Consider the following 20367-nt stretch of genomic DNA (forward strand, 5'->3'; position numbering starts at 1 on the left):
CGAGCATGGCTGGCAGGGAAATTCTGGGGGTTGAAGTCCACAAGTCTTAAAGTCGCCAAGGTTGGAGGCCCCTGATTTAGGGCACAATGTAAATCCTCTGATTGCTAAGTTCCTCCATCCATGAGAAACTTCCTGCTGTCTCCTTGTGAGGAGCAGCTCTTTGAGAGATGTTTTTCTGCAGGAGAAATTTCTGTCAGCCAGAACTGTCCTCTGGCAGAGAGCTCACAAAGACACTAAAATGGCTGCAACACCTCACCAGGATTCCAAGGGCCTACTCCTAGTTTATCATTCCACTGAGTTTTGATTTGGTAGATATTTGTGGCAAGCTCATATTTTACAGGGGAAATAATTGCTTTCCCTCCCTTCAACTTCCCCAGAAAAGCCCATTGTTGTCAATCTTTTTCTGGTGACCATGGCAATTTATTAAAGTATTAATCCACCAGCAGATAAGATAAGATAAGACCTCAGCACCTCCATTTGTTTTCCACTATCTTAACATGTCATCCTTGTTTTTGTTTTATTATTACTTTGCACAACATCACATTTATCACAGTCTGAAGGAGTATTCATTGAAAAGAAGTAGGTGACCTGCAGTTAATACTGTCCCTCTCAGCAGCAAGATGAATGTCCCCAAATTATATATGAGAAACAATTGGTTCCCTGTGAAGAATAAATATATAAATACAGTTACAGTACATTATCCCCACATATTACAAGTCAATAACTGTAACTTTAAGTCAGAAGATTTAATTGACCAATAGAGGTCTACAAATGGAGTGTAAATTTTGTGCCCTACTACAGGTAGTCCTCTACTTATGACCATAACTGAGCCCAAAATTTATGCTGCTCAATGAGAAAATTTGCCCCATTTTACGACCTTTCTTGTCACATGTCAGGGCTCCAACAAATCCACCCTCATTCAAATCAGAAGTCTCTAGCCGCATGTCAGAGAAAAGAAAATTGATTCATTAGAGGTTGCCATATTGGCGTGTGGCTGGGTGCAGCCGATACTAAATTATATCATACATTACCCCCTTGACCCTGGTCTTCCCCCCACCCCGTGGATGTGACTTCTCCAATGGGACACATCCATCTCCAAGAGTCATCCATCATGCTCTCCAATAACCTTCTTACGCTCCAACATCTTTGGGCTGTCGGGGTGATTATCTAGGCATTTAAGGAATGCCTTGTTTTCCCCCCACTCCCTTTTTCTGGCAGCTAAAAAGACCAAAGGAGTATCTTTTTAGTTGACATCACATTTGTTAAGTGAATCATTGCCATTGTTAAATTAGTAACACTGTTGTTAAGTGAATCTGACTTTCCCGTTTACTTTGTTGTCAGAAGGTCACAAAAGGTGATCGCATGACCCCAAGATACTGCAACCTTCATTAATATAAAGCAGTAGTCAAACATCCAAATGTAAATCACATGACCATGGGGATACTGCAATCGTTAATAAGTGTGAAAAATGGTCATAAGTCACTGTTTTCAGTGCTGTTGTAACTTTCAACAGTCACTAAATGAACTATTGTAAGTCGAGGACTATCTGTATTTTCTAATAACCAGCTGCATTACTGACTACAAAAGTCAAATCTAAGTCAAATCTAAATTTATGTTTGAGATCTTCTCATCGATATTTAAATATGAGCCAGCAGTGTGCGGCAGTAGCCAAAAAAGCCAATACAATCCTAGGTTGCATTAACAGAGGGATAGAATCAAGAAAACATGAAGTATTAGTACCATTTTATAAACCCTTCATAAGGTCACACTTGGAATACTGCATCCAGCTTTGGTCACCACAATATAAAAAAGATGTTGAGACTCTAAAAAGAGTGCAGAGAAGAACAAAGATGATTAGAGGGCTGGAGGCTAAAACATTTGAAGAACAGTTGCATTAGACAGTTGCGTTAGACAGGTTTATCTAATCTAATGAAAAAAAAGACTAGGAATGACATGATAACAGTGTCCCAATATCTCAGGGGCTGTCACAAAGAAGAGGGAGTCAACCAATTTTCCAAGGCTGGACAAGAAACAATGGATGCAAACTAATCGAGGAGAGAACTAACCCAGAACTAAGGAGAAATTTCCCAAAAATGAGAACAATTGTGGAACAGCTTGTCTTCAGAAGTTGTGGGTTGCTTCATCACTGGAGGTTTTCAAGAAGAGATTGGCAGCTGGAGTTCTGGTTTACAAGGCTTCGGCGGCGGCAGGAATCTGCGATCGTGCGTGGTTCCTGCTGCGCTCGCCGCTGGAGTGCCCCTGATCCAGCCGGATTTGGGGGTTAATGGTCACCCCATAGAGGTGACTGAAGATAGGGGAGACCCAGCAGGGGGTCCGGGAGAATCGCAACCCCCCTCCTCAGCTGGCAAACTCCCTTTTCCAAAAGCGGTGGAGCGGCAGTCAGCAATGGCCGCCACAAAGAAGCTTTCATCCGGACAAGAATGTGCAGGAGGAAGCTGAGAAAGTGAAAGTTTTTGGCTGAACCAGGATAACAAATAACATCTAAACACCCTGGAAACTTGATTTCATTAAAGATACATTGTTCCCAAAGAAGATCGTAAAAAGCGGTGGAAGAAAGTTAAAAGGGAAAGTTTTTTTTTTCTTTTCACTCTCCTTCCCTATGGAAATGGCAGATGGAAATCAGAAAAACCCATTTTGGCATCAAGGTAATTAAATTTGAAAATTAAAGTCAAGGGGTCATTAAAGAGTTCTGAACATTGGAATTAAAAAAAAAATCTTTTGCTATAAGTGGGAAGGGAGAGGTACAGAATTAATATTAAGACTTTGCTGGAGGAGGCTGCTTGGAGCTTATAAGATCAGAGTTGAATTGTAATAAGACTTCTAAAACATATACTTTGGAACTTTACAATTGAACTGTACCCCAGGAAGAGAAAGTTTAAAAAGAAGAAAGTGCTAAATGAAACAGCTTGTGCCTATTTGGATTGCTTGGTGACTTTGGGACTTTTGGAAATTATTATTTGAAAGACTAAAAACTTTTGGGTTGTTTAAATTTTTTTTCACAATGGCATTATCTGTTGAAGAATTTAAAATGGAATTTAAAAAGCTAAAAGAAGAGGAACAAGAAGGGAAGGGCTCTTCTGGAACTGTTTTTCATTTTCTAGAAATGGCGATTTCTACCTATCAGGAATTACAAGAACAAGAAGGTTGGGATGATGAAGAAGAAGCCATCTTTAATGAACAAACAACTTTAGCTAGGGAAGAAAAGGGAAAGAGGGGAAAGACAATGGAAAATTTAAGACTTAAAAAAACAACCAAAAAAGGGAAAAATAAGGTGAAAAATTGATACAATGTCAGGAAGCAACAGAAAAGAGAAATACAGAAGAGAGTGGAGACTAAGAGGGTGGAGATCAAGAGATGGGGGGGGGGGTAAAAAGGCTAGATCGGAGAAGAGAGGCAGGGGAAAATGGAAGACAAGTTATAAAAGTTTGAAACAAGGTGTAAAGAAACAGGATTTTTTTCAGAGATAATGGGTAAAAACATAATTAAAAAAGAGATTCTGCAAAAGTACATAAGACTGTATTGTTGTATTTGTATTTGAAACAATGTTAGAAAACTGGAACATTATATGGTTTAATAAAATATTAAAGGGAATGTGTAAAATGCTTAAGATTTAATGAGTTTAATCTGCTATAGATTATTGTTTTAATTATATTATAAACTTATTATTTTTCTATTTTAAAATGTAGTATGTAGCTTAGAATGTGCTAAGCAGAATCAGAATGAAAATTTTATATTATTTTAAGTGTTAAATTTAGGGGAACGATATAAAGGCGTCATACTTCAATCAGTGATTACAGGAGAAATATTGTGTTAATGAGAAAAGAAAAATAGATAATTGAAACAGAACGGACAAAAGATATAAGCATAATGATCTAAATTGAAAGGAAATAAATGAAATAGAATTAAGAGAGTGAAAAGAGGGGAGAAGCCCTATAGAAAATATAAAATGGTAAATAAGATAAGAAATGGTATATAAAGTGAGCATGAACTTGATTTATGTCTGTACCAAAAGAGTCCCTGTAACCCGGGACTAAGCCGCTTTCCAAAAAGAAGTCTTATGTTTTTATGTTTTGTGTTTTGTTTGTGCATGTTTGTTTATTGAAAATTAATAAAAATTCTTTTTAAAAAAAGAAGAGATTGGCAGCTGTTTGTCTGGAATGGTATAAGATAAGGTCTCCCACTTGACTAGTGGTTTAGATTAGACCTCCAAGGTCCCTTCCAAGTTATTTGGTTATGACTAATAGAGCCTTTCCAAACCCTTTACCTATCTTTCATATGCAATAATGTATAGCTTGTGATTAGACAAACAAACAAACCATCTTACTCGGAACTGTTTATGTACTCAGACATTACCATAACAGCTCTTAGGTTCTTGGTTAGGGTTTGAACTGTTAAGTTTTTACCAGTTTCAGACTGTGAATCAAAGGAAGATTTAATCAATGATGATGAGGATAACTCAAGGACACTGTCACAGGCAGCTAACCGTCCATCCCCAGGTGACACTGTTTTGCCACTAGCCACCTTACCTTCAGGACTAGGGACTGGTATGGAGCTCCACAGTATTGTGGTTAGCTGACAGCAGGTGTGGACGATTGAGGTGAGCGAGGACTCAGATGAGGGGCCAGGATCATTAGGGAGTGGGCTGCTGCCTTCAGAGATTGTGGGGCCTGGCAGCAGCAATGAGGAGGTTCCTGAGCAGCCTGTGTCAAGTGCACATGCATGCAGGATTGCTTGCAGGAAAGAGCAGCTGCAACAGCACAGGCGACTCGGGAGTAAGGCTGCAAGGTAATGGCCCCTCCTTTAAGAAGATAAAAGGCAGCTGTGAAGTGAACATTCTTTTCAGGAAGCAAAGACGTTTTGAAACTCAGCCTCATGGATATTACAGTATCTTGAGTTGGTATTTGAAGACTCTTGTGTTGTGAAATATCTGTGATTCTTGGCAGTCTCATACAGTTTTGGCAACTTTGCTTATCAAAGTTCATTAGTTTGCAACAGCCTTTTAACTGGGGATTCGTAAGACTCATTAAAAGGTTTCTGTTCCCTTTGGTTATTGTTTGTCTTATTGGAAAAGGGTTTGGGTCAGAACACACAGAGACCCCAAAAGATTAATTTACCACAACTGTCCTTCCACTATTTATTGATCACCTAGTCCTGGACATTTACTGACACCCTCTTAACTTCCCAACATTTATCAATCCCTTGGATTCCCATCAACCCTTGGAGGGTGGGGGAGTCATTATTGACCACTTGGGGGAAACTCTGGTTTCAAACAGCCATTGGAATTCTTTACCTCTATTATAAAATATTTCTATAATAAGCAATTTTCCTGCTGCAGGTCCAACTGTATTCTATTTTTGTTTCATTTGCTTATTAGCATCTAATTCCCTGGTTACTGTGAGAGTATTCTGCTTATTGCAATAAAATAACCTTTTTGTATAAAGTGGATCAAAACAAAACAAAACAAAATCCAATAGCCACTTACTTAGGGATATGTTAACTGAATAAGCAGGCTGACTTTTTAGCACTTCATTTAGGCAATTTTCAGAAATCCTCCCAGCTTGTAAATATATGGCACCTTGTGCATATTGGTTGGCATGAAGCACTTAGTGATTCTATGCACAATTTTCCTGAAGATTTTATCACACTCTACTTCTGCTTTTTTTCTAATCTAGATATTGATTTTTGATATCCTGGTCCAGGAGTACATTACAGAATAACAGAGTTGGAAGGGACCTTGGAGGTCTTCTAGTCCAACCCTTGATCAGGCAGGAAACCCTATACCATTTGGGACAAATGGTTGCCCAATCTCTGCTTAAAGACCTCTAGTTTTGGAACATCCACAGCTTCTGGAGGCAAGTTGTTCCACTGATTAATTGTTCTCACTAACAGAAAATTTCTCCCTAGTTCTAGGTTGGTTCTCTCCTTGATTGGTTTCCATCCATTGCTTCTTGTCCTACCTTCAGGTGCTTTGGAGAATAGGTTGAGATGCAATGCAATGGATTGATTTATGAAACTTGCAATACAGAATTTTATGACTGTCCTATGTACTTATGTGAATCATATAATATTTTTTTTAAAAAAACACCACAAAATGTTTACTGCTTTATCCATCTCTTCTGTAGCTCGTGTCTACCCTTGCCCAGGTATTTTAGGCTTTCCATGCAAACCCATCAAAACCAGAATGAAATATGATTTCACAAGGCAACAAAATCATTTTTTAAAAATGATCATTTCAGCTTTATGACACATTTTACCTAATAGCCTAAATTAAAATGCAGGCAATTAAACAGTATAGGCAATTAAGATGATGAATAGTAGTGCTCATAAGGCCTGGCTGGAGGTAAATCTTAACTGTTTCCTGGAGCCAGACAGAGTGGGCATTCAGTTCTGCTCCCTTTCCAAAGTCTCCAAGTAATTTAGGAGCAGAGTAAATACCACAATGATGTCAACACCAATGCTGAACATCAGGTTATTTCATTACTGATGAGCAAGGAAATATGACTAAAGTTTACAAAATATTATTTGACCATTTCCTTAAGTAACTGGAGGAAGGAAGATAGGTAGGTAAGAAGGAAGGAAGGAAGGAAGGAAGGCAGGAAGGAAGTAGAAAGTTAAAGATCAATTTTCAGAAACATTCTCAGTACTAAATAATTGCTCCGTAAAATACTCGAATATACTTTGGCTTATTATAAACTGAGATGAACTGCCAGCACTGGAAGGAAAGGAGAAGAGCAATTAACAACACCTCCCTAGAAAGTTTAGACTTAAATGTAAAGTTAAAATGTTACAAACAGACTTCTGCATAAGAATGCTTTGTTATCGTTCATTGGATCCACTCTTTTGCAATATGTTAGATTAATTACTAACTTTCCAGCTAAGGCTTCAAGCAATGATGACTTAAGCAGCAAAGGTTTAATTAATTCATCAATTCTTTTTTTGAAGGAATTATGAAGTTTTGTGAGGTTTTTTTCAGAATTAATATGCACAGAATGACAATATAAAATTATGAATTTTGCAGGCTGCAAAGTCTATGAATTTATTCTCTGTCCAGTGTTTCCAACTTTATCTTTGATTCATTTACTATCCTGGCTCAGTACTATAGATATAATCAGGGGTGGGATTCAACCAGTGTTACTACTGGTTTGGTGACTACATTTTGCTGCGTGCACATGTAAAAAAACCTTAAGCTGTGCCACCCGGACAGCTGAAAAGCGCAGCACACAGGTGTGCAGCATTTGAAAAGCCCCCTTTTTTCCTGCTTTTTCAATCTCAACCCTGTGTGCAAAGCAGCTGAGGTTGAAAAAGCAGGAAATAAAGGACTGGTAAGAGCTCGGGCAGGTGGGTGGGCCAAACAGCAGCAACAGAGAACCAGCTCAGTGTCTGCTGTTCTTCAGAGCTACCAGTTCTTTAGAACCAGGCAGAATTGGTTGCATCCCACCCCTGGATGTAATCTCAAAGAAATCATTAGTTTGATAAGTCATATTCATGGCATACTTAGGGCTCATTGTAACCTAACAGTATAAGTACTAACCAAATACCAAAGCTGATAAGAATATTATTCCCATTGACTTAATTTAAGGAATGTTTGAATGGGTTAGGGTTAGGGTTAGGGTTAGTTTGGTTTTGTGGTTAAAGTGGTGGCCTAGAAACAAGAAATTATGAGTTCTAGTTCCACCTTAGGCATGAAAAAGCTGCTAGGTGACTTTGGGCCTGTCACTCTCTCTCAGACCAACCTATCTCACAGCACTGTTGTGGTGGGGGAAAGAGGAAGAAGATGAAGTATTAGGCATGTTGGTGGTGGCGCAGTGATTAAGATGCAGTATTGCAGGCTATTTCTGCTGACTGCCGACTGTTTCACAGTTAGATTCCCACTGGCTCAAGGTTGACTCAGCCTTCCATCCTTTCTGGGGTGGTAAAATGAGGACTCAAACTGTTGGAGGCAATAGACTGACTCTGCAAACTGCTTAGAGAGAGCTGTAAAGCACTGTGAAGTGGTATATAATCTAAGTGCTATTGCTATTGCTATGTTTCCTGCCTTGAATTATTTATAAAAAAAATAATACCGTAGACAATAATAAATAATAATGTCAAAGTAGCAACAAAGGTGCACTGGAAGATCTGCAAGAAATACCATTTCTGCAAGTAAGAACTGGTGGGATCTAAATAGAGAAAATAATAGAAAATGAAGCAGCTAAAGTGCTCTGGGAGTTTAGAATTCAGACAGACAGGCACCTGTCACATAATACTCCAGAGTTAACAATTGTCAATAAGAAAGACAAAAATGTCTAGATAGTGGATGTAGTAGTACCTGGAAACAGCAGAAGAGAAGAGAAAGAACTGAAAAAGGTAACAAAATACAAAGACCTGCAAATAGAAATAGAATGACAGTGGCAAAAGAAAGCAAAGGTAGTGCCAATGGTTATAGGTGTTTTGGGTGCAATCCCAAAACAAATGGAGCACCATATGAATACCATCGGCATTGACAAATTCACCATCAGTCAATTGCAAAAGGCAGCTTTACTCGGAACAGCTTACATCCTGCAACAATACCTCTAAAATCAAAAAACATCAACATCACCCTATCCTGTTCTCAATAGGTGGATAAAAATGCCAAACCCAGTCTGAACATTTGTCTGACTCTGCGATGGACCATAAATAACAATAAAAAGAAAGTGCTGAGTGAGATGGACAAATGCTTTCAGTTATTTATTTTGATCAAACCAGTTATGAGATGACATTTATTATATCTTACTTGTGAATAACCTGTGAAGAAACAGGTATGGGTGCAGTGCAACCCTGTTGGTACTTCTTGATCGTTTAGCAACTTTTGGTACTCTCAGCAACTGTTGGTCATGGTCAGGGGTGGGATTTCACCGGCATAACCGGTTTGGTGATTGTGTGCACACTCCACGCATGCTCTTCATGTTTAGAAAAGCTCTAACACTTACCTTCTACAGCAGTCCCTATGAATAAAACAGCTGAGGCATGGCAACCTGCTCTTCCATGTGAATCAGCTGTGCTCTAAACAAAGGAAATAAAGCACAGGAAAGAGCAGGGGTGGGCAGGTGGGACCACATGCTCATCACAGCAAACCAGTTCACTGCTAATCTTCAGAGCAAGGGGTTCGCTTGAACCGGTCCAAACCGGTAGAATCCCTGGTCATGGTATCCTTCTGTGTTGCCTATGGGAACTGGGAATGGGAGGCACAGAGCTACACCCGGCTCTCCTCTTTTCGCAATAGCTGATTGCAGTGGGTGTTAATAAGCATGACTCAGTACCCCCTTGTAATATCTCCACTTTTTGCGCTCTCTTGGTTACCAGTAGGCTTCTGGAGACAATTCAAGGTAGGGGATGTCACTTACAAAGCCAATAGAAAAATGTATGTGTATCTCTGAGTTAAATTGTTGGTGTTCTCTCTACTTGATTGTTTTCTTGCAGACATTTCCTTACCAGAATAGATTGCATGTGTGGGGAGAGTGAGAATGAAGTTTGCTGATCGTTTATCTGGGAGTTGGCTGCTGAAGGGGATGTGTTCCAACCTGCTAGAAATTGCTAAAACTCATCCCTTCCGGCAGCCAATGCCCTGGTTGATAGGAAACAGTCAACCGTACGGGAGTTCCGGTTTGTCCGGCTTCGGAGGCAGCAGTTTGTGCGCGATCCCTGCTGCGCTCGCTGCTGGAGTGCCTTCGATCCAATTGGATTAGGAGGCTATAGTTATCCTGTAGGGATAACTGAAGAGGGGGGAGATCCGGGCAGGGGTCGGGAGATATCGCACCCCGCTTTCCCAGCCGGCTTAACTCCCTTTTCCAAAGGTGGTGGAGCGGTGGTCAGCAATGGCTGACACAAGGAACCTCTCAGCCGGACAAGTTGTGTGCAGGAGGAAGTGAATAAAGAGAAGGCTTTTGGCTGAACCGGGATGACAATTAACATCTGAATACCCTGGAACTTTGGCTCTTTACGTGATATATTGTTTCCCAGAAGATCGTTAAGCTGCGGTGGAAAGTAAAGGGAAAGCTTTTTTTTTCTCCTCACTCTCTTTCCCCACGGAGACAGCAGATGGAAATCGGAAATACCCGCTTTGGCAGCGGAAGGTACTAACTTTAGGAAACAGTCAACCATACTAAGACCGGTAGGGCAAAGCACCAAGAACCCAAAAGCATTGGAGGAGCCATCTTTCTTTATTGTTTCCCATAAGAACTGATTGAGTTGCAGTGCTCTGATCCCATCTATTAAGCAATGCCATCTAATAGGTCAAATGAGATGTGCTTCAGTGCGTGCCCTCTAAAGTAGCATTTTTTGGGGTGTCAACCATGGGATTGGTTTTGTATGTTTATAATATATGGTATGTCAGTTCCCTCATTATGACCAACTTTATTTATTTATTTATTTATTTATTTATTTATTTATTTGTTTATTTATTTATTTGCTGCCCATCTCTTTTTAATTTTTAAACATTTAGGTTTTTTATCCTTCTGCATTGGGTTATTATTATTATTATTTAACTTTGTAGATTCCCTGACTGTTTTAATATCCCCCTGGGGGTTTTGGAGAGGAGAGGGGTTTGTAGGCTATTTTGGAGACAATTCTGTTATCATTCATTTACTACTGTAGATTTGTTATTAATGGGAATGATAATGAAGATGGATCATAAACCATCAAGAAAATGGTGCTTAATATGAAAAATGATAGCAAATCATAAAGGCATGCTCTAGCAATTAAATTACTGAAAAATGAATTTTCTTTCTCATGAATGAAATAAAAGGTTGACCTCGTTTGAATGTTTAAACATGATCATTGTTTCAGGTTCTTTTTCTTTTAGCACAAGTCAACACTCCTGCAAGATAAAAAAATATAAAACAATTACAATCTGGGTAGGAGTGAATCTCCAAAAGCCAATTCCCATGGAAAATTATCCCTCCCAATACCTTTAGCACCACATGAAGTACTAATACCACTCTATAAACCTTAGTAAGACCATATCTACAATACTGGATCCAGTTTTGGTCACCGCACTATAAAAAAGATGCAGAGAACAGCAACAAAGATGATTAGGGGACTGGACGCTAAAACGTACAATGAACGGTTGCAAGAACTGAGTATGGCTAGTCTAGTGAAGAGAAGGAGCAGGGGGAATGATAGCAGTGTTCCAATATTTAAGAGACTGTCACAGAGAAGAAGGGCTCAAGCTATTTTCCAAGGCACCTGAAGGCCAGACAAGGAATAATGGATGGAAACTGATGAAGGAGAGATTCAGCCTAGAAATAAGGAGAAATTTTCTAACTGTGAGAAAAATCAACCAATGGAACAGAAGTTGCCTTCAGAAAATGTGGGAGCTTCATCACTGGAAGCTTTCAAGAAGAGACTGGATGTCATCTGTCAAAAAATGGTGTAGGATCTCCTGCTTAGGCAGGGGGTTGGACTAGATGGCCTTCCAACTCTGTTATTCTGTATTCTCTTCTGTACTCCGAGTACAGGTATTCCATATTTTAAATTTATTCCATCATATAACCTAGAAATAGCAACAGATTCAGTGAAATGTGCTGTACAAAAATAATCCATCCGAAGCTGCTGAGAGGAAGAGAATATACCAACAGCCTCTGACACCTTATTCTGAGGCTATGAACATAGCCCATTTTTTTTCTTTAAACTCTATTTAGAAGGGATCTTAAGAAGTCTATAAAAAGAATCAGTGGATTAATTTCACTGGGTATCCCACTGGTTTATTCCATCTCTTGGTAGGCATGTGGAAAGGATATAAAAATCTACCTAGAGGCATATTTTGGAAACTGTCATCAGAAAGACAAAAAGCAGCATGATGCTGTTGTGATCCACACAGAAACCTTTTGGACACATTTCTGTAGGTGTCTGCTATACATACAGTTGTATATTATTTCATGATGGTAGCATTTGTAACTTTATGATTCCTCCTCTAATCAGAAGGAAGCTGGTTATTACCCCACATTTCAAAAAATTCCAGTTCTAGGGGAAGACACATAGGAGAATTGGAAGGCTGTATTGAATTCAAAGACTGAAATTAAAAATATGTGCCCAATATGTGGGTATGTATTTTTGGCATGACAGTCTATGGCAGGAGTGTCAAACTCAAGGCCCATGGGCTGGATCCAGCCTGGTGGGTGCTTAGATGTGGCCCATGGGGCCGCCCTGGAAACTGCGAAGGACTGGCCCGCTGGCCTCCTATGGTGCCTCTGCCAGTGAAAATGGAGCTCAGGAGGCCACACACGGCCTTCCTGGGCACTGCTTTCACTGGCAGAGGGTTGCAATTTTGTCCCAGCCAAAAATGGAGCTCGCTAGCCAATTTTCATGGCAAAGCACTCGGGCCACAACAGGCATCCCCAACACGAGTGACACCAAGCTGCCCATGCCCACCCTGGCCATGCTCACCCAGCCCCCGAGGTCAAACACAACCCTGATGTGGTTCTCAATGAAATTGAATTTGATACCCCTGGTTTATGGCATTAATTTCCAACTATGGCAGATTCATGTCAGAAGACTGATTGCCTCATCCTCTTACCTGGTATATCAGGGATATCAAATGCAAGACAGCCTACAGGGTACTTAGATCTGGCCCATGGGGCCACCTTCGAAACAGTGAAGGACTGGCCTGCAGTGCCTCTGCCAGCAAAAATGGAAATCAGAAGAGTTGTATGCCCATCCCCCCAGCCCTGTTTTCAGCCTGGATGGCTTCCTGGAGCCCTCTGCCAATGAAAATGGAGCTGGGGGGGACGCATGCAGCCCCCTGAGCTTCATTTTTGCTGGCAGAGGACTGCAGGAGGCCCAACCCAGCCATGCCCACCTGGCCCCCTGAGGTAAAACACAATCCTGATGAGGCCCTCAGTGAAATTGAGTTTGACACCCCTGTGATATCTTCATCTATTTTAAAGCTGTTGGAAGAAATAGGCATGGACTCTCCAGCTTCTGTACAATTACCTGTGCTAGACATTAACCTAATAGGTATCAGGAATTTCTTGATAGCTTGATTACCCACAGAGAACAGTAAGTGTGCTGTGTGCAGCCCTCTCTTACGTTTGATTTCCTGGAATATTTTACTACCTCAGATATAATTTGGGGACCTTCAACCTAATTGTTTCACTGCGCGAGCATATGGTAAAGCTGATGGCTTCCTGGGATTCTAGCATTATTATCATCTTTTTTTTTCTGAAATAGAAGTTTGAAGACGCTTTGGTCCAAAAATAAGCTGAGAAGCAGTTGTGGAATAGCTGGTAGCATGTATTTTCCATCATTGTAGATGGCAGAAGTAAAGATGAATCATATGCAAATAAGTTAAATTTACATAACTGCATCACTCTGAAGGATTTTGTTCCACAAAATTTGCATAACACCCTTCTTGTGAAGAGCAAATGAAGAACAAACGCACCTTGCCCTCAAACTTCAAAGTACACATATTGTACAAAAACAAAGGGGTACATCGACCATTCTTCAATTCATATCCAGAATCAGCGGATGACACTCTCCAGATATCTGCCGAATTTCAGCTTCTATCAGCCAGCATGGGAAAATCAGGGAATTCTAATTTAGCAACATTTGGAGGGTCCCCAATGCTCTGTCTCTGTCCTATACGATATATTCGTCTTCACAATAAATCCTTTAGTCTGATGGATGTCTATCAAAATTTAAGCTGGAGTACTCCAGAGACTTTAAGGATACTAGCTCAAAGTTTCTCACTGGCAATAATAGAATGAAGACTGGATTTGGAGGAAATAGCAAAAAAAAAAAACCTGGATAATTGTGACAGCTGAATATTTCCCAGTGAAATATATAATGAAAGCCTTGGCAATTATTTTTATTTCTGACATAGGAGACCCTTCAGCTGATGTCACTTGATGCACATAAAACAGGGATTAATACCAGACAAACAATCAAGCAGTCAACAATAGCTTAATTAAGGACCTACCCAGAAGAAAACCACATTCCCACCAACACTGTGCAAACCACTTGCAAATAAACAGAGAGCAAACCCCAGTGCCTTCTACAGCTGAAGATATTAGCAAGTTGGGTAATGAACAACAACCAAGTACAAGAAAAGTACAAGAAGTACAAGAAAACAACCAAGCTTGGAGGACTCCATAGTTGAACTCTGAGCTACAAATATTCTCTTCCGTTGATTTCATTTTCTTTGGAATCTCTTAGTACTTTGCAAAGAATTTTTCTCCTGAAAAAAAATATGAATATAGCAATAGCACTTAGCAGTAGCACTTAGACTTATACACCACTTCACAGTGCTTTACAGCCCTCTCGAAGCCATTTACAGAGTCAGCATATTATCCCAACAATCTGAATCCTCATTTTGCTGACCTCGGAAGGATAGAAGGCTGAGTCAACCTTGAGTTGGTGAGAATCGAACTGATGTAGCCAGCAGTCAGCAGAAGTAGCCTGCAGCACTGCATTCTAACCAATGCGATACCACAGCTCTAGAATATAATATGAATACAAAATGTAATACAATTCAAAAAATGAAAATTCAGACTAGGTGTATTCAAAACAGTGTATTCAATGACAGGAGAGATATCAAATGTTTTTTCTCTGGTGCAGGCATCTTTTGATTTCTCCAGATCTACTCTAAATCTAAGGCCAAGGGTCAAAAATGTTAACATTCTTTCCATAAGCTATTAGAATATATCTAATAATAATATATCAACTATGCTATTAGAATATATCTAATAGCATAGTTGATATTATGAATTTAAATTACGGACACTTACTTTTACCCTGTGCTGATGCTGACTTGATTCTAAAAAAATTATATTCAAACTGAAATATTTTAACATCAGTTTGCAAAATATAAAGTCTTGAATGCTGCCTATCCTGTCCTCCCACTGGGCAATTCCCCAGCTGTGTTCTTCCAAATGTTTTTTCTCTATGGGAAAAAAAATTCTTTCTTTTGCATGAATGGGTTTGCATGAATACTCATACTTTCATATGAAATGTACAAAGTTAAATTGTTTGAGTAGACATATACCCACACATATAAATCATATATAGACACAGTGAAGTTATATTTGTGTTCCATCAAGAGTTAGAAAGATCATATTGTTGTTATATTACACTTTATTTAGAGTTTTAGTAACCTATAGTAGACTATAGTAGCTCAGGGAACTTGATGGTCTCTGAATTTGGTTGGTTTCTTGCAAATATTTTGTTATCAAAACTAGGTTACTCTAAGTGCATTGAAAAGTGAAGTTTTCTGGTTATTTATGTATAGTAACTTGTCCTACCAGCCTTGGTTGATTTCTTCCTTGATGGTCCCTTAATTAGGATAGTTTTTCTTCCCTGATTTTTATTTGTTCTGTTTCCTGTTTATTGAGTATTGGTTGCTAGGGATAATATGCTCCAGGCTGTTTGTTTCCTTCCTTGATCTTTAGCTATATCATTTAAATGGCTTTAGAAAAGGCCAAGGAACAAGAGACATTACTGAAGCAAGCAGGATAATTGAGAAAGCAAAAATAAAAAATAAATTCAGTATTTGCTTTGTTGATTATACAAAGGCCTTAAATTGCAGCAGTCACAAGAGATGGAATGTGCTTAGAGAAATGAGAATCCTGGAACATTTTACCTCATGACAAATCTACCTTCAAACCAGGAAGCCAGAGAATGGACAACACATATAGAAAGAGACTGATTCCATGTTGCCAAAGGAATGAGACAAGGCTGTACGTTCTCCTCTTATTTATTCAACCTGTATACTGGATATATATTGAGGGAACCTGGGTTCAAAGGAGATGAGAATGGCTTTAAAATTGGAGAAAGAAACAGCAATAAGTTGTCTTATGCTGATGACACTACTCTAATAGCCAAAAATGCAAAGAATTTGTAAGTTCTAATAATAAGTGAAAGGAGTATGATAAAAAGTGGGACTAAACTTAAATATAAAGGAGATCAAACTATTGACAGGTATTTGAAATTGATAATGAAATAGTGAAAGCCAGTTTGGTCTCGTGCAGTGGTGGGACTCAAATTTTTTTACCACCGTTTCTGTGAGCGTGGCTTGATGGGCATGGCAGGGGAAGGATACTTACTGTAAAATCTCCAGTCAGAGGTGGTATTTGCCAGTTCTCCAAACTACTCAAAATTTCCGCTACCGGTTCTCCAGAACTGGTCAGAACCTGCTGAATATCATCTCTAGTCTCGTGGTTAAGGCATCAGCCTAGAAACCAGGAGATGGTAAGTTCCAGTCCCACCTTAGGCATGAAAGCTGGCTGGGTAACTTTAGGCCAATCACTCTGTGTTCAGTTCACCTCACAGGGCTGTTCCAGTTCACCTCACAGGGCTGTTGTTGTGGATAAAATAGGAGGAGGAAGGGGTATTAGGTATATTCGCCAGCTTGAATTATTTATAAAAATAATAAAGGCAGGATAAAAATGAAGATATCAAACTGGGTAGGCAGCTTCTCCTTTCAGGATCAAGGTTCAACAGTATAAAAACAAGGAAAAAAAGAAAAAAAAAAAAAAAAAAAAAAAAAAAAAAAAAAGAAAAAAAAAAAAAAAAAAAGAAGGGAAAAAAAAAAAAAAAAAAAAAAAAAAAAAAAAAAAAAAAAAAAAAAAAAAAAAAAAAAAAAAAAAAAAAAAAAAAAAAAAAAAAAAAAAAAAAAAAAAAAAAAAAAAAAAAAAAAAAAAAAACAAGAATCATGGAGTCATTCATGGAATTTGTCTATTATCACTATCATTACTTTCATGGAAGACCTGAAAGACCAGGTTAAGGACAGATTGTCACGAAGAATATCTGTGTGATTGTTGAGAATCAATACCAACGTAATGGCATATAATCAATGTGAGGTCTACCTCTAACCCTCTATTGAGGGCTGTTTTATCAGAATGCCAAGCTCCTGCAAATTTCATTCTTCCATTCACTAGCGTTGCCTTGCAATAAAACCTCTGCAGGAAAACAACTAACTTCGGAAAACACTGAGGCCCAATAGTTTATCATGATTTATGCAATGTTTATGTTCTTTTTATGCAGGCCATTGTTTATCATGGCAACTTTTGCTCAGTTTGTATATTATCCGAATATATATATTTTAATGGAAGAAATTAAATACTATTTATTGCTTCTCATTTATTAATTTATACTTTTTTAACCTTCCTTTCAATGCCCTGAAAATGACTCATTATAATGTAAAAAAAAAACCCTCACACAATTAAAATGGATAATTTATTTTCTGCAATATGGGCATGATTTCACCCAGGAGCAAGCAACCCACTCAATCCTGATGAGAACTGCAGGATACAGACTGCACTCAAACCAAAGCTTCCATTCTGCATTTTCATGAGTTTCTGTAACATTGCAGAAAACTAAACTAAAAAGAGGTAGATTTCCTCTGCAGTATTATAAGGAACAGGAGAGTTGGGCACATGTCCCATTATTAATTTTATGTCTGTATTTTTTACATCAGATTTATATAGCAACCCATCTCACAAGATGTAATTCTGGGCAATGCACAATATAAAACAAACCATAAAGTAAGCAATATTAAAAATGTTCTACAGTTAAAAACATCAATCACTACTTACTATTAACAGATCAGCAGAGATTTGAGGTTAAAGGCAATGCAACCACCTCACTATTTTACTATTATCTTGATATCACCAAACTTGTTGACACAATCATGTTCTGACATTTGGAAAGATGTCAAGAGTGAGGCCAGTTTCCCCTTAGTGGCTTCCCCTTAGCCAATAGTGTTACACAGGGTGGATGCTACTGCAGAAAAGGCCTGTCCCCATAGATTCCATCAGATGCAACTCCTTTGCAATGGAACCCAAAACATATCTCTTCTGTGGTTCCTGATGTTAGAGATGGTCCTTCAAAAAGATTGGCCCCATGCCATGAAGAACTTTAAAAGGCAAAAGAAAGCTCCTTCAATTAAACCTGGAAATACACTTTCAACCGAGGCAGCTCATGGAGCAGAGGTGCAATGGCCCACATAATTTCCTGCATCACAACATACTATATCAGCTGAAGCTTCTGGATACTCTTTAAGGGCAGCCCCATATAGAGAGCATTACCGTAATTCATTGTGGAGGTAAGCAGGGGTTGAGTGATCAAAGAGACCCTACTTCTACATTATTATATCAATATTTTACCTCTGGCCAGGACAGAATAAGGGTAGGGTTATTCCTGGCCTCAGAAAGGTTGCCCAGGCCTGACAAATAAGCTTAGATAAAGGAATACAGTTCCCAAGCTTGACCATACTCTCTCATACAAAAAAGAACAGTTCAATGCTTTAATAGTATTTTTTTTATACATAGACTTTAGAGACAAGGCTTTAGTAAGTAGAGTTCCAAGCAGCAGGCAGAAGTGATGTCAGAGCACAGTCTAGAAGTCATAGAGTTGCCTTAGGTCATTTGCCAGTCCAGGCCCCAAACCACAGAGTTTCATGGAACTACAAGGCTAGAAGGAACCTAGGAGGTCTTCTGGTTCAGCCCAAGGTAGGAGTCCTGATGACCAACCCAGACAAATGGTTGTCCAATCTTTTCTCCAGAAGCCTCCAGCAATGGAGCACCTACAACTCTGGGAGAAAAGCTGTTCCGTTAATTAATTATTCTTACTGTCAAGAAATTCCTCCTTAGTTCCAAGTTGGATGTCCCTTTGATGAGCTGCTTCCACCCATTGCTTCCTGTCCTACCTTCAGTTGCTGTGGAGAACAAATCAACCACCTCTTCCTTGTGACAGCCCTTCAAATATTGGAAGATGGCTGTCACATCATCCTTAAGCCGTCTCTTCATTAGGCTAAACATACCTAGTTTTCTTAGCCATTCATCATATGGCTTAACCCCCAGATCCCTTGTCATCTTTGTTACTCTTCTCTGAAGTCTTTCTAGACTCTCACCAACAGATGCTGGTTCCAATAACTAGAGCAGATTCTTCTAACAAAGGGAGCCTGTGGTTTGTCCCTAGAGCCCGTGCTAATGAAGCCAATCAAGGTTGAAAACACTCTTGGTATGCTGAATGTGGTATTCTCTATTGCATATGGTACTCTCTGAGGTTGGGTGGTCTTTTCAGCTTTAATTCCTCATGGTCTGAGAGAAGAGGCCACTGCTCCTTCTGACTGTTGGCAGAATCAGCCTCAAGTGATCGAGAGCTTCAAGTTTTTTCAGGCTGAGATCTAACTGTTCTCTGGTGCAAGCTTCTCTGTCTTTGATTCATCGGAGTCAGAGCTGGCCACAACACTGATTTTATATTGTAAATTGTGTTGGCTTTTATTCTGATATAAGCACCATGTTACGGGAACTGATTATAACCAAGCACTTTCACCCTACAAAAATGTGACTGCTAGGTAAGAAACAAATCTTAAGCACACTGTGATTATCTTTGTGTACCCCTCATTCTGGGCATTATAGAATACAGAATAACAGAGTTGAAAGGGACCTTGGAGGTCTTCTAGTTCAACCCCCTGCACAAGCAGGAGACACTATATTGTTCCAGACAAGTGGCTGTCCAATCTCTTCTTAAAACCTTCAATGATGAAGCACCCACAACCATTCCACTGATTAATTGTTCTGTCAGGAAATTTCTCCTTAATTCTAGGTAGGATCTCTCTCTGATAATCTTCCATTCATTACTTCTTGTCCTACCCTCAGGTGCTTTGGAGAATAGGTGACCCCCTTTTCTCTGTGACAGACCTTCAAGTACTAAAGACTGCTATCATGTCACCCCTAGTCTTTCTCTTCATTAGACTGGACATATCGAATTTCTGCAACTGTTCATTGTACACGTTAGCCTCCAGTCCCATAATCATCTTTGTTGCTTTTCTAATTTGCACTTCCTTAATTTGGGGACATAAAAGTGTGCATGAAAAAGCTACATATGCTAAGCCCTCTGCTGACATCTATTGGCAAGCCATTTCCACAGCCTTTACAGTAACAGAGATTGCCCAACAGCTGCTTTAAATGATATAACTTCATCCAGGTAATGTTTCCTTTTTTCCCCTGAAGGTTTTCTTCCCATTATTTACATCTGACTTCCTAGAAATATATGTATTTGCTCCCAACTTCTACTAAGATAGTGTCAAGGTATACCTAGACTGATAGTCATACTAGAAACCTGTAGGACAAGGGTGACAAACTCACATCCTCACGGCATCGTCACATGACATATCAGGACTTTCCCCCCTTCGCTAAACTGGTCGTGGGCGTGGCCAGCATGTGATGCATTTGGCCTGCGGGCTGGGAGTTTGACAGCCCTGCTGTAGGACCTTTTTCTAGTAAAATAGTTTTATTGTAAATAGTTCATACTAGATATTAGGACAGCTCTTCAAAATGAAGAAAATCAGCTATTGCAAACTCTAGGATTTAAATTTGGCATCAAATCAAT

This window comes from Pseudonaja textilis, chromosome 2 (genome assembly GCF_049901715.1).
Source record: "Pseudonaja textilis isolate UNSWEBS1 chromosome 2, rPseTex1.2, whole genome shotgun sequence".
NCBI lineage: Eukaryota > Metazoa > Chordata > Lepidosauria > Squamata > Elapidae > Pseudonaja > Pseudonaja textilis.